This window comes from Carassius carassius, chromosome 45 (genome assembly GCF_963082965.1).
Source record: "Carassius carassius chromosome 45, fCarCar2.1, whole genome shotgun sequence".
Classification (NCBI taxonomy): domain Eukaryota; kingdom Metazoa; phylum Chordata; class Actinopteri; order Cypriniformes; family Cyprinidae; genus Carassius; species Carassius carassius.
In genome coordinates this window covers 13,759,615-13,773,797 of record NC_081799.1, presented here as the reverse complement: position 1 = coordinate 13,773,797, position 14,183 = coordinate 13,759,615, and positions in this window count along the sequence as shown.

Sequence of the window (14,183 nt, the reverse complement as noted above, 5' to 3'; positions counted from 1 at the left end):
TACTCTTTAAACTGAATGTGACAGTTTAAAGCTGCCCATTATTTGCACTGGTATGAAAACTGCTAAATTCACACTAAATACTGATTCAATTTATCCACTTAAAGTAAAAACAAAAATAAACATTTTTGTTACTAGAAATAAATGTTAATGGAAATGAAATAAAAAACCTTAAAATACTTTTACAGTTTTACAATTTACTTTTACCGAAATATATAAAAAATGAATGTAAAAAATTATACAAATTACAAAAACACAACAACATTTCTAAACCTTTAACTAAAATGAAAATGGAAAATATATAAAAAACTCAAAAGAATTCAAAATATTCATAAAAACTATACGTATCGTAATGATACTAAATTAACACTTGTAAATAAAATCATCTAATTACAGCTATTAATCCTCACTTTGTTCTCATACATTTTGAGGACACCCAGAGAAGCTTTTCATTCTACAGCAATATCTGTGAGGAATGAACATGTGACGTTAATCTACTTATGTAGCATTAATATTATAAGTTAATATTTACATTATGGAGCAAGAATACCTTGCATTCAAAGACCGATATTCTTCAAAGATCATACAATCACAACACTATCTCACGACCAATTTGTACGTGTTTTACGTGGTGGCTAATTCATACGAATTCGTATGACCTCACTTTTGTATGATTTGTCTAGACCCCAGTGATGGGTAGGTTCAGGGGTGGGGTAAGGTGTAGGTCATTTATACAAAAAAATGCGTAAATGCTTGCAAAATACGTATGATTTATGAATTTGCATGAGTGAAGTCAGATGAATTCATACAAATTAGCCACCTCGTAAAATATGTACGAATTGCCGTGAGATCGTGATCAATTGTGACATTAAAACACATTTTAGACTTAATATTAAGAAATGTGTTTTGTGCACAAGTAAAGTTTAATTAGAATTTTTATATCAGTAGTCCCGAGCGTCAGTAAATATGTTTATAGATTTTAACTATACTTAGTATGAAATAAATGTATTTTAAATATATTTCTTTTTTACTTGGGTACATTATTTTTGCCGTTTATGTTAAGTTACTGATTCCTATATAACCTTATGCCAGCTTTCAGTACAAGAGTTACAGTCCAGAATCCAATCTGATTTGGAGAATCTTATAAAACAGTCCGTTACGAATGGAACTGCAAAAAAGAACGACAATTTTTCAAAGCCACTCCCCCTGCTTGCCATTGGTCTAAAAACATGTAGCCCCACCCCAAACTCACACCATTGGTAGAGTCAGTGTTGCTGTGCCAGACTGGCCAGAATATATATATATATATATATATATATATAAAAAAAAATATATATATATATATATATATATATATATATATATATATATTTTTTTTTTTTTTTTTTTTTTTACTATAAAGGAAATAAAACGTAAAATTATTAAATTATTTAATTTATAAAAAAAAAAACATTTACATTAGCAATAATGAGTAGCCTATTACTTTTCTGTTTATTACAAAATCCTATAATTGAGTGTAATTTCTATTAATATTCTGAAAGAAACACAAAGACCACATATTATTAACAGACTTGGGAAGTAACGCCAATAAAGGGAATCATAATACTGAGAGGCACTTCCTTCTGTGTAACAAGATGCTGTCCCTGATATCAGAGTGTTGGCATGTCTTTGACTCCAGTCATATATCTGACATAAAGTCATCAGTGGGGTGATGAGTGATATGCCTGCAGGGTTCAGGAGCTCCTTCGTTAGACAGCTTTAGTATTGAGAGATGGGCTCCAACAGAGAAAGTCAAAAGTACATCTGCTGTGCCAGAAAAAAAAACACTTTTTTATGGCTTTGCTGTTTGAATATAGGAATTTAAGTAATAAAACAGCAGACATGATCATTAAAAATATATTAATTTTATTTGAGTTTCTCACGTTACGAGTATGTTATTTTGTCATATTTTTCAGTTTACTTCTGTCGGATCTATCTATCTATCTATTCATGCATCAAAAATAATCCTCAATCGATGGCAAAAATTACATTTTTTAAAAAAGTTAGCCAGACCAATTCCCCGTCTTCCATGGTTATGAACAACAAAAAATCCTGCCCCCAAATCACACTACCAGATTTATGTTTCAATTTGAACTTTTTAAATATCTTATTTAGTTATTGGGACACAATAAAGCACAAAAAACTGCATTATATATATAGCTTATCATTAGCATTGACTGGCATCATTAATAATAATAATAATAATAATATCTTTTATCTATAGGCGCCTTTCAAAACACTCAAGGACACTGTACAATAAAACAAAATATAAAATGCAAACATCATAACAACAGATTAAACAAGCAAATCTAAACAAATTAAAAGGAATTCTAAACAAATAAGTTTTTATCTGAACTTTAAAATGGGAAACAGAATCCAGCTGGCGAATGTGCAAAGGTAAAGAGTTCCATAGCTTCGGCGCTGCACAACTAAAAGCCCTACCATCAAAGGAACTCATCTTGAAGTTTGGAACAGACAATAAATGTGCAGAAGATGATCTCAAAGAGCCAAAGGAGTATACAGATGGAGAAGATCTGAAAGATAATGAGGTGCAAAATTATGAAGAGCTTTGTAGGTAAGAAGTAAAATTTTGTAATGTACACAATAATGAACAGGAAGCCAATGCAACTTAAAAAGAATAGGAGTTATGTGATCGACAGTACATGAACGGGTCTAGCTGCTGAATTCTGAATTAACTGTTATCAATGAAGTTGCTTTCCAGGAATGCCAAATAAAAGAGAATTACAATAATCAATCCGAGATGTAACCAATGCATGAATAACAGTACTATGTTGAGAGAGTGAAGAACGAAGTTTGGCAATATTGCGTAAATGAAAAAATGCAGAACGTGAAATACTACTAATATGAGAACCAAATGAAAGCAAACCATCATTATACAAAAACATAAACGGAACACAGTGAACGCACTATTACAGTGACTACTGAGTTTTGGACTTGAATCAGTTGTGACAGATCCACTGGAAGAACAGGCTGTGTGTGATAAGTTAAAGAACGGATGAAAGGCTCTCAAGTGGTGCACAAAAGTCTCTGCCAAAACACCCCTGCACGTGGGGATCATTGCAATGATTAGGAGGTTTTACTAGAGCCATAAAACATACTGAAGCGGCTGTGGTCTGTTTCATCATGACTCTTCAGACCTTTCAAACAAAAGCAAATAACTGTACTTCTGCTTCTTGCTGTCAATGAACGTTATGGCCTTGAACTTTTTTCTTGCTTGAAAAAAAATGCACATTACAGCCATCACCAAGTTAGCACAAAGTGTATGGGTGAATATGAGTGTTTCTTTGTGCATTTTATGTCCCGGGATATAAACATATTTCACCTTTTTTTTTTATAAAACAGAGTCTTACACAAAGCTGTAATAAATAACTGATGGAGTGCAGCTTGCTGGCACATGGCAGCCTTGCTGTATGCATGCTACACTGGAGGCCAAATGCCCCAAATTCAGAAGAAAATGTGCTCTCTTGTGACTTTCATGTCAAGAAGTGTTCTTGTTAATTTGACAGCCAAGGAACACTCAATGGACACTGGCTAACAGCCATACTTCACTGAAAGCTCTGTGCAAGTTCTTAGAGATTGAATTTAACAAGAAAAGTTGTGAAGAGGGACTTCTAACATACAACACTACATCTATGACTACCCCTGCGCAACACATGATGGAGCAGGTTCCTCTTCTAGGTGTTTATTGGAGAAACAGTTGAATCAATTCATATAATGTATTTTATTTCACATTTTAAAACACATTTATAAATTTTAAAGGGTTACTTGTTTAAAAAATCATGATACAATCTTGTAATTTCAATCCTGTGAATTTCACGTTGGACTATAGTTGTACTCTAATATTTTAAAAGTTTTGTGAGTTGCGCCCCCTTAGACGAATCAGCAAATAGTTCTCACACATTAAACTCTACCGCTTTGACAATACACAAGAGCCAATGAGGTTTATGTGGAACTTCTTATGCTCCGCCTTCTTTCTCCTTATATGGTGTTCACAAGCACCAAAAGTGTGTAAAAAAACAGATTCTCTTGGTTGCACACCAGATTCAAACTTTTTGTTTTATTTATAGTCATCAACAACTGAAATTTCCCACAATGCTGTTGAATGGCTTCTGGAGACTTGAAATAATGGGACAAGACAAACTGACTATTGTTATAGTAGATTTATGTGCTTTTTGGACACAAATTTCATTGTAATTTTGTTGTGATTTTAACCTATTATGACTTGTATGACTGAGAACTTCTTGTTCATTAGTAATTGTACCGTGTGTCTCTTGTGGGTTTGTGTTTTATATGGAATTTTCTATTAAGCTCTTTAAGAGGCATTTTAGAAGCAGAAGGATTCCAACGCACCGGACATGAAGTTCAGCTTCACGGCTCTTAACTCATTATTTTACAGGTCATATCTGGAATTCCACAGCTGTGCGCCATACTGAGAGAATAAATGAACGGATCTGAACTTCATTTCTAACACATTTCATATTCAAACACCACAGCTATAACATTTTTGTTTGACGTTCATATTGAGATCTATGAAATTCCAAATGGTTCGGCCAACGTTTTGTTTGATGAACTAAAACAATGTTTGTGTATGTAAGAGGCTGCAGTTTTTAATGAACCTGAATAAATGAGTGAACAGAAATGACCTTGAGTTTAGAGCAGGCCTGCAGCTGGGCATTTATACTTTTCTTCTGAAACAGAGAGGGAGAGTAAAATAACACACACGTCAAAGAAATAGGTTTTATAATACTGCCAGTGTAATCTCTGTCTAAACCAAAAGGTGTTTCATGCCATGTTTACTCAAAAATTAAATCATTTACTCACTCGACTGTTCCAAAACTTTACAAAACAAGATATTTTAAATGTAATTTTTAAAGTGCTTTATTGTCCATACAATTCAAGTCAGTAAGGTCCAAAAATATTTTGAACCCATTGACTTTTATTGCATGACAAAAGCATTCTTCAAAATATCTTTTTTTGTTGTGTTCCACAGAAGACCACGTCATACAGGTTTAAAATTGTGTTAGGGTGAGTCAATTATGACAGAATTTCTCAATTTTGGAGCAACTTTCCCTTTAAAATGACTCACAATTATAGAGTGCCATAATGATCTCATTCCTTTTCATGACATTTGTAGAGAAGAATCATTTGCTAGATTGCCTTTTCAAGAATGGAGCCATACAGAAATGAGTCCTTAAAATGTTATGTCTAGGTTTTCGATTATTACCACTGCTCATGTTCTGAAAGGCTGTACTAATCCCAGCAAAGTCAATTTTTATGATTTCAACTGCAGTTTCACCCTGGCATGTTAAAAGTTTCTTTGTATAAACATGCTTGACGTGTTTTAAAACTGTACATCCGTTCGCTTACAAACACGCAAGTATACATGACCTTGTCATCTCACAAAGAAAAAAAAACAGATGACATGCATGTATCTTCAGGGTGCTTTTTCAGGACATATGATAAACTGTCAAGAACGTCACACCCAACGAATAAATCTTTTATGTGAGGCGAAAAGAAAAAAGGACATGCTTTGATTTGCAAAACTAGTCCCAGGCAGCTGTGTTTACGATGCTCGCATCCTTCATAAGGTTATAGAATAAAACATAACACATAAAAGTACATCTATAAACATGTACAGACTTATTTATTGCCTATTAACCAGAGAATGCTTTGGCTTCAGTGTTATTGTGCATTTAATAAGGAAAATAATGGATGACAAACAATAGTAACCCTTGTTTTAAAATGTATCCATGTTGTCCATTATGTAGTACTTTTGGGATGAAACAGAATCTGAATTGCACAGGAAGTGACACTGTCTCCAAACAATCACAACACAAACTGTGATGTAAACACATATGGATTTGTAATTTAACCTGGGCACAGTCCATATTTTGGTGATCATTTGGCAGCAAAACCATGTGAATTTTAGTGTAATTCACTGAAACTTCTGGTCATAATTACCTTAAGCAAAGGGCTTAGGACTCAGGATATTTGTATGGCAAAAAAAAAAACATGAATGTTTCCTTCACAAATGAAACAGCAGGAGACAGTGCTATTACCTAACAAGCTTATGCTCCCAAAAGGGTCAATTTGAATAAATGCACATGAATATGCAAGCCCTGGAAGTCTGACTAGATTTGAACATCTAAAGGGTTTGCCAAACCTCTGGGTATAGTACAGTTTAAAGTGAATTGGAGAACAGATGTTCAGAGATGCTCTATGTTCATGTATATAAAATAGTACCTTTATTTATTATTTGTCTTGTCTGCAACCCAACTGTATAAATGGCTCAAATGTAAGTATTTGAGTGTTAAATTCATACAGGTGGGTTTAAAATGCTTTGATTTAGGATGTTTTTAGTTTTATTAACACCATAAAGTGAGTGAAACATTTCAGAATTGTTTGTGTTTTGCTTAAATGACAGCAGAACTCAAGCTTCAGGACCTTTTTCTTCTGTTTGCATGCTTTGTCTGTTTTGGAGCATCGTGGTTATCCTGCATGGGTCAGTTTTTAATGTCTCCTACTGTGGAACTGTCTTTTTCCTGTTAAGATCCCCTGCCAACTGCTGACCTAATGACTCATGGTAAGCAAATTATGCCTTTTATTAAATCACAATTCTGCCAATTTTGTCAAGATTAACAGCCTTGCCAAAAGGCAACATTGCATGTACAGTATACGTCATTGATAAAGCAATCCCATAAGGATTAAGAAAATCAGATTATCTAATGAATAATTTTGCTCATATATGTTTCTCAAGTCCTAAGTCTGGTTGAGGCTGGTGCACATTTGTCTATGAAGAACATTTCAAGTTAGTAAACAATAGGTTGTACTGTTGTTTTTTAAGTTTGCCATTGAATTCTGTTACCACAGATCTAACTTCTCTAGAAATACTTCACAGGCACCAAAATATGAAGATAAAAACAACACAGATGGGGTGATGTTAACATTTGTTGTGTTATGCTTGGACCATATTTTGTTGTCAACCTCCAAAACAACATAAAAGTGTTTCAGATGTGGTGTGGAAACCACTGTTGCTTTGGCCTGACTGCCTCTTCATTTGGCATAAATGCACCTGATGGAATCGCCCTCTTCTTTTTTTTTAATTGACTTGCAGCTACTTTTTACGACATTGTAAGTGGAGTTAGTGGGAACTTCATGAAGGCACCGCTGGGTCCCGTTCATCCAAACTCGAAGACAGAGATTATTCTCAGCTCCACCTCAGTCCACAGTGAGTCAACATCTGACGGCTGTCCCAAACTGACTCAGGCCAAGTCATCAAAAAAGTGTTTACCTTGCCCACAGTGTTGTGTAATGCTAACGGCCTTCAGATATTGCAGGACTTATTTACTTGAGAAGAAATAGAGAGTTTGTGATGCTTGAAACCCCTGCATACCTGAAGAAGAAACAATTAAGCGCACATGCATAATGCTTTCTTGATTTATTCACTAAATACGAGGTTCAAAGAGTGCATTCTTTAAGACTGTTACTCGACAGTGTCAAGATTAATGACTCAATATAGCCATCTTGTCCCCTAAGGGACTTTTTCCAAAGGATATAAAAAACCTGGACATCCTGAACTGTTTCAGTGTGATTAAAGTTCATTGGCTAATTAGACAGATGGGACACTGTATGTGTTTAGGTGCTCAGAGGTTTGGAGCGTGTTTTATGCTGCTCTTTTAACTGAAGCCATTGTGGTTACCGTATCTCTTGGATCGGATTGATTAATCTGGATGGGACTCAAGTTGGATCCTCGTTTCTGGCATGGCTGCTTTCTCATGAAAGATCAGCATCTGAATGAGAAGGAGTGATGGATGGGTTATATGTTTGTGGGTTTGTACATGCTTAGCTGTGGTTTAGGGACAAATCTGTTCCAGAAGTGAGCTGAATCTAACCTTTGGGGGAAATCTGAAATTGTAAAATGTATTCATAAATAAAACAAATAAAGGTTCTAGTTTATTTTATTTTTTCCTTTAAAAAAACAGATTCATGAGAATGTTTAACTTGTACAATATGCTGAAATTGTGATTATGGCTTGTACAAAAACACACTACCTGAAAAGAAGTACTAGCTTTTTGTACATTCTAGATATACAGTATATTATTCCATTTTGTACAAATTATTACTATGAGGATTTGTGTTTTTTTTTTTATAATTATTTTTAAAAGCAATATGTTAAGGTATGAGTATTTAGATAACCAAGTAAACCTAGAATTAGACTAATATTTTAAAATACTTAGAATAAGACTAAAATATTCGTCTAAAATCAGAGAACAATAATATTTGTTAAATAACATATATCATTAATTAATATTTTCAATAATTTACTATTTTTTAATGTCTACTGGTTTACATAAGAGTTTGTTTATCAAAACATGAACTTACTAATGGAAATGTTATGATGACACCTTTATTCAAATGGAAATGCTCTACTTTCAAAACCACACATTATTGGCAAATACAATAGAAGTGTCTGGATAAGGTGTTTCATTTACATATTTGGCTTTTGGTACTCTCCATTTTCTAATTTCCATTATAATGGATCATCACGGTGCGATTTTTAATGCACTGACAGCTCTTATTGAAGTGGCTTTAGAGAGTCATTACTCTGATGTTCTTGAGTTGATGTAATATGAACGGGAATACTAACAGACCTGCTTGTTCTCCACCATCTGCTGTGCACCTCAGGAGAACCACTCCAATTGGCTCGTCTTATCAGACTAGTTCTAAGAATAAACGCATTTCCTCACTGTTTCATCATTGTTTAGCGCTTCACTGACCTTCTGGTGTTGTGTCCGTCTTCACTTCTTCACTCCTGAGGACAGCCAGTTATAAGGCATTGCCAAGTGTAACATCCCCTGTACTCGTAATATGTCTAGTCAGTGTGTAAAATAAAACAATGCCTGTGTTTCTAGACGGTCTTTCTCTAGACATTGACATATCCTATGGATGACAACTTAAATCAACACTGTTGATGTTCCCGGCAGAACTAAATCTTGAGTGATGATTAATGTGAGTCTCATGTACAAAAATAAATAAATGAAAAATATGCAAAGAGTTTATTAAGGTTAAAACAGCAACATGTCTTCATGAATTATATTGGAGATGCCATCGGCTCCATGAATCTGAGGGGGGCAGAAAACAAACACAATATTATTCCGAACACCTTAAATACATTATACAGACAATAACATCCTTTTTGGCCAGTGAAGTCTTTTATTCTATTTCATATCACATTTAGTTGTCAGCAGGGCTTTCTTTGTTTGTTATTTGTTTGTTGATCAGTTGCCATAACTCTCTTTCATTTGCTGGAGAAGAACATGGCAGAACATCTGTACTGCACCAGAACATTTATTTCAGTTACCACAAAGTTTTGGAAGATCTTATGAAAATGTGAATCACACTTGTATTTCTTAGTATTGCTGTGTTTGTATGAAGGAAATGAATGCCTACATTATGTCACTGTATGAGATATAAACTTTTTCTTTCTGATTTATCACATCATTTGTGTAAACACAGCTAAATTTTTCTATATTTTAGGGGAAAAGGATAATACTGAAAATAATGTATATAAGTATCTATCTATCTATCTATCTACAATTACAACTGAAGCATGGTGGTATGGCCTCAGAGAATTTTACCAAAAAAAATTAATTAATAAAAAATAATAATAACATGATATAAATCACAAAAAAAGAAAGATGTCCAGGTCATAAATTCTTATGAATGATGGATACATCTTCAAAGCGTGCCTCATTTCAGCTCAAACTTGTTGAGGCGTCTCATGTTGGACAGTGACATGAAGCCCAAGGTAATGTCTGAGCTTGTTTGAGTCCCATTACATGTGCTTCCTTAGTGACTCAAAGTTTCCATCTCCCAAAGGGTGTGAGAGCTGGTCAAAAATGGTCACAGCATTGAGAGGAAAAAAATGATATTCATTTAAGAAGTGGGCAAAAGCTAAAACATTTTACAGTAGGTAATGTTTTTAAGGAAATTCAAAGTTAGAAAGTGGGCAGCACACCTGAATTTGCAAAAGCTAGCTATGTAAGGTAGCAAGGTAGCTATGCGCTCATTTGTTAATCTTGTCAAGTATTGTTCTCTTTGACATTAGTCTTAAAGCGGACGCCATCTCTCTTATAACTCAAAAAATCAAGCAAAATAAAAAAATAGCTCCGGGCGATCTCCTTTCAGAACAGTATCCAGCACACAAATAAATAATCCATCAAATCAGCACACACACAGCTGTTCTTTGCCATTACTGCATCAATAAAATAAATACAACACACCCTTCACTGTAAAAAAAGCTTTGTCAGTAAGCCTAAAATGTGGTCTGTATTGGCATTGTCTTTGTGTGACATTTGTACTTTTGTGTTTGTAAGTCTTTTATGCCAGTCAGAGTCTTTTATTTTGATATGGTTTTTTATATAATTGATATTCTAAGGGTCTCGTTTTCTGTCATTAGCTTCCTGTTTTCCTTGTTCATTGTTTCCAGACATGTCTTTTACTTGGGTGTGTCTTAATCCACTCCTTGGTGTGTTTCTAAAGATATCAAAATATTTCTATTTATAATTTAGTAAGTAAAAATGTGACAAGATCAATGTGTCTGAGTTCAGTTTCATTACTTTTGACAAGATTCTGAAGCACCTTTACTATCCCATAAGGCCACAGGATTGGATTGGTAAATGGTGGTTAAGTTGACAATTTAATTGACAGTCCTAACATGGTACTGTAGATGTAGTATATTCAGAGTAAACACATTCTTACTAAATATACTTTTACAATGGTCACAAAATAATTCTGTATCTACTGAATGAATGCGATTTCAGGGTGCTTCAAAATAGCTGCCAATAGAAATAAAGAATAAACAATATAAAAAGTCAGTAAGGATGCATATATATTTTTGTAAAAGTAGTTTATTCCTGTGATCGCAAAGCTGAATTTTCAGCATCATTACTTCAGTCTTCAGTGTCACATAATCCTTCAGAAATAATTCTGATGTATAGGGATTTTCTGCTTATTTTATTACTTTTATCAGTGTTGAAAATAGTTACACTGCTTAATATTTTCATGAAAACACATTTTCTTGGATTATTTTTGTTGTTGTTGCTGTTGAAAGTTTGAATAAACAGCATCTGAGTGACCATTCTCTCAATGTTTAGTGGACCAAGTACCTTTAGTAAACAAGTTCATTGTGCTATACTGATTCATAACACAGGGAACAACTGAGTTGAAGAAGATATTATTATTAATGTCATCAGGAGCCTCTGTGCAGCTTGATGAGATTAAAACCTGGATTTTAACAACCTTTACATGAAGAGGAAGCAAGATATACAGGCACCATGTCAGCCTTCCACTAATGTTCTCTATTGTGCGCTTTGTTTTGAGATGTATTATATCAGATCTATAAAGATTCCCTTGAACACACAATAGGCCTATGAGCACCGTCTTCCATTCTGTAATCCCCCTTTTTGAGCCATCTGTGCACAGGATGCCAAACCTGTAATGGCTGAGATTTGACATTAAAATAATATTTTTTTTTTTGAAAACCGCATGCATTTTCTAATGCAGCTGTTGGAGGGAGCAAAGGTTTGCAGCTCAATTTACAGAGGAAAGCTTTTACATTAGTAAGACTTGGACAGCAAGTTAATCATCCTGCCACAGGTTGTTCCAAAGGTAGACCCCATTTATTCCATGAAGATAAATAGGTTCAGGTAATTATATAGTAGGATGGTTTAAAACAAAAGTGATTCAGGGAATCTACTGTACACCACAAATGGAAAAAGCCTATGCGCTTGAGCATCATTAGCAAGTGAAACTTGTCGTTTCATACAAACAGACGGCAGTTACCTGGATTCTTAGTAGCTCTGTTTTTTCCATGTCTTTAAGACTTGTAATTTCGTACGTACTGAACACATCTCTTTAGCTATCACATCTGTAAAGTCTAGTGCAGAAAACAAATGATATTCTGTTGCTTCGTGACTTGAAAACTTATGCGTTCATTATGGCATTGGCGGATGAAAAGGGAAAATCTTGTGCAAGTCCCTTCAGTATAAGAGTTTTCATGTTTATAAATATAAAATAAAAAAAATTATACATAAAATATACATTCGCTAAATCCATCCCAGACTGTTCTAAAATAAATATTAAATATAATATCTGTTTAATACAATGCAATTTAATTATTTAATAATATAATTACTACTATTAATAAAAACAAATAAAATTAAAATGTATGTGTGTGTATATACAGTACAGACCAAAAGTTTGGACACACCTTCTCATTCAAAGAGTTTTCTTTATTTTCATGACTATGAAAATTGTAGATTCACACTGAAGGCATCAAAACTATGAATTAACACATGTGGAATTATATATGGAATTATATACATAACAAAAAAGTGTGAAACAACTGAAAATATGTCATATTCTAGGTTCTTCAAAGTAGCCACCTTTTGCTTTGATTACTGCTTTGCACACTCTTGGCATTCTCTTGATGAGCTTCAAGAGGTAGTCACCTGAAATGGTCTTCCAACAGTCTTGAAGGAGTTCCCCGAGAGATGCTTAGCACTTGTTGGCCCTTTTGCCTTCCGTCTGCGGTCCAGCTCACCCCTAAACCATCTCGATTGGGTTCAGGTCCGGTGACTGTGGAGGCCAGGTCATCTGGCGCAGCACCACATCACTCTCCTTCTTGGTCAAATAGCCCTTGATGCCTTCAGTGTGACTCTACAATTTTCATAGTCATGAAAATAAAGAAAACTCTTTGAATGAGAAGGTGTGTCCAAACTTTTGGTCTGTACTGTATATACATATATATATATATGCATTAAAATGTATGTGTGTATATGTGTGTGATATTATAATTATATATTAATAATTTATATATGTTTATATACAATATATAAATGTATTTTCAACCCCTCTCAGATGTTACTTGATGATCTCATTCTATTTAAATTCAGCTTGAAATGCTGAAAACCATTCAAATATATACATGTTTTAAAGTCTTGTCAAGAAATCTTAGTGTCCAGTATAAGAACTACAGGCAAAAGCAAATAAAAAAGACGGAGTTAAGAAAACAGATTCCAGTCTATAAGCATGAAACCATGACTTAATCAGCGAGTGTCTGGCCAGGTTCTAGGCAGGAGATGTGGGCTGCGTGGATGGATGGATGGGGCTTGGGTCCAAGGCTGGGCTTTCACAGCATTAAATATCATCTGTCAGTCATATTACTTCCACTTCCAGAATCATCCATTGTTAATGGCTCTCAGAGGGTGTTAGGCCTGTTTTTTCCTGTTCTAAATTCATTCAACCACACAATACTAATATACATCTGCGTGCTCACACCTGCCATGATATAAAAATAAAGCTTTAACTGTTACAGGACATGTTTGATATGCCATAATGATAATTACATTTAATCTATATTTCCAAATAATTTAACATGTTCCGCTGCTGTGTGAATGCAGTCATTGTTTCACACAGAAGATTCATGTGTGTCATTATTTACCTCAGGTACATCATTTTTTTCTGCATGTCATACTCCATTAGGTCCCCTGAAACCATTTTGATAACATGCAACATTTTCATGTCAAATTTGAATGTTGTTCCACCTGAAGTCAGCTCTAATCTGCATGTCGGACAAATTGCACCTTGCCTCAGGTTGTTAGGCCTCTCGTCGCCTCCCTGTTGAGGGTCTCCTTTTGGGTCGAGCTTAACAGCTCCCTTGGGGGTTTCATATAAGCATGACCCTCTCGATCTAAGAGTCCCCCTTCTATTTTTGAAGTCTGGCCTGCGCTCTTTTGAGCTCTGGATAGCAATCATGCCAGGTGGCTGGACCATCTCCTGCCTCACTGGTGGGTTGCTTGTTAAGTGAGCTAGCTGTGCTCCCCTCACCATGAAGGGCCTCGTGCAAGTGTGTCGCTCCCTTCTGGGCATCTGTGAGCAGATGCTTCGGAGTCTGTCCTGTGAGTGTGCCACAGTCAGGAAGGGCTCCTAGGCTGGTTTAATAGAGCTTTGGTTACCCCTTAAGCAACGGTGTTTCTAAATCCTGCTATGGTAAGTGTACACACTAAGCATTCTGTGCACTTTCTAAAATCCTGAATGGTAACCGTTATGCGCTTTCAGCCTCG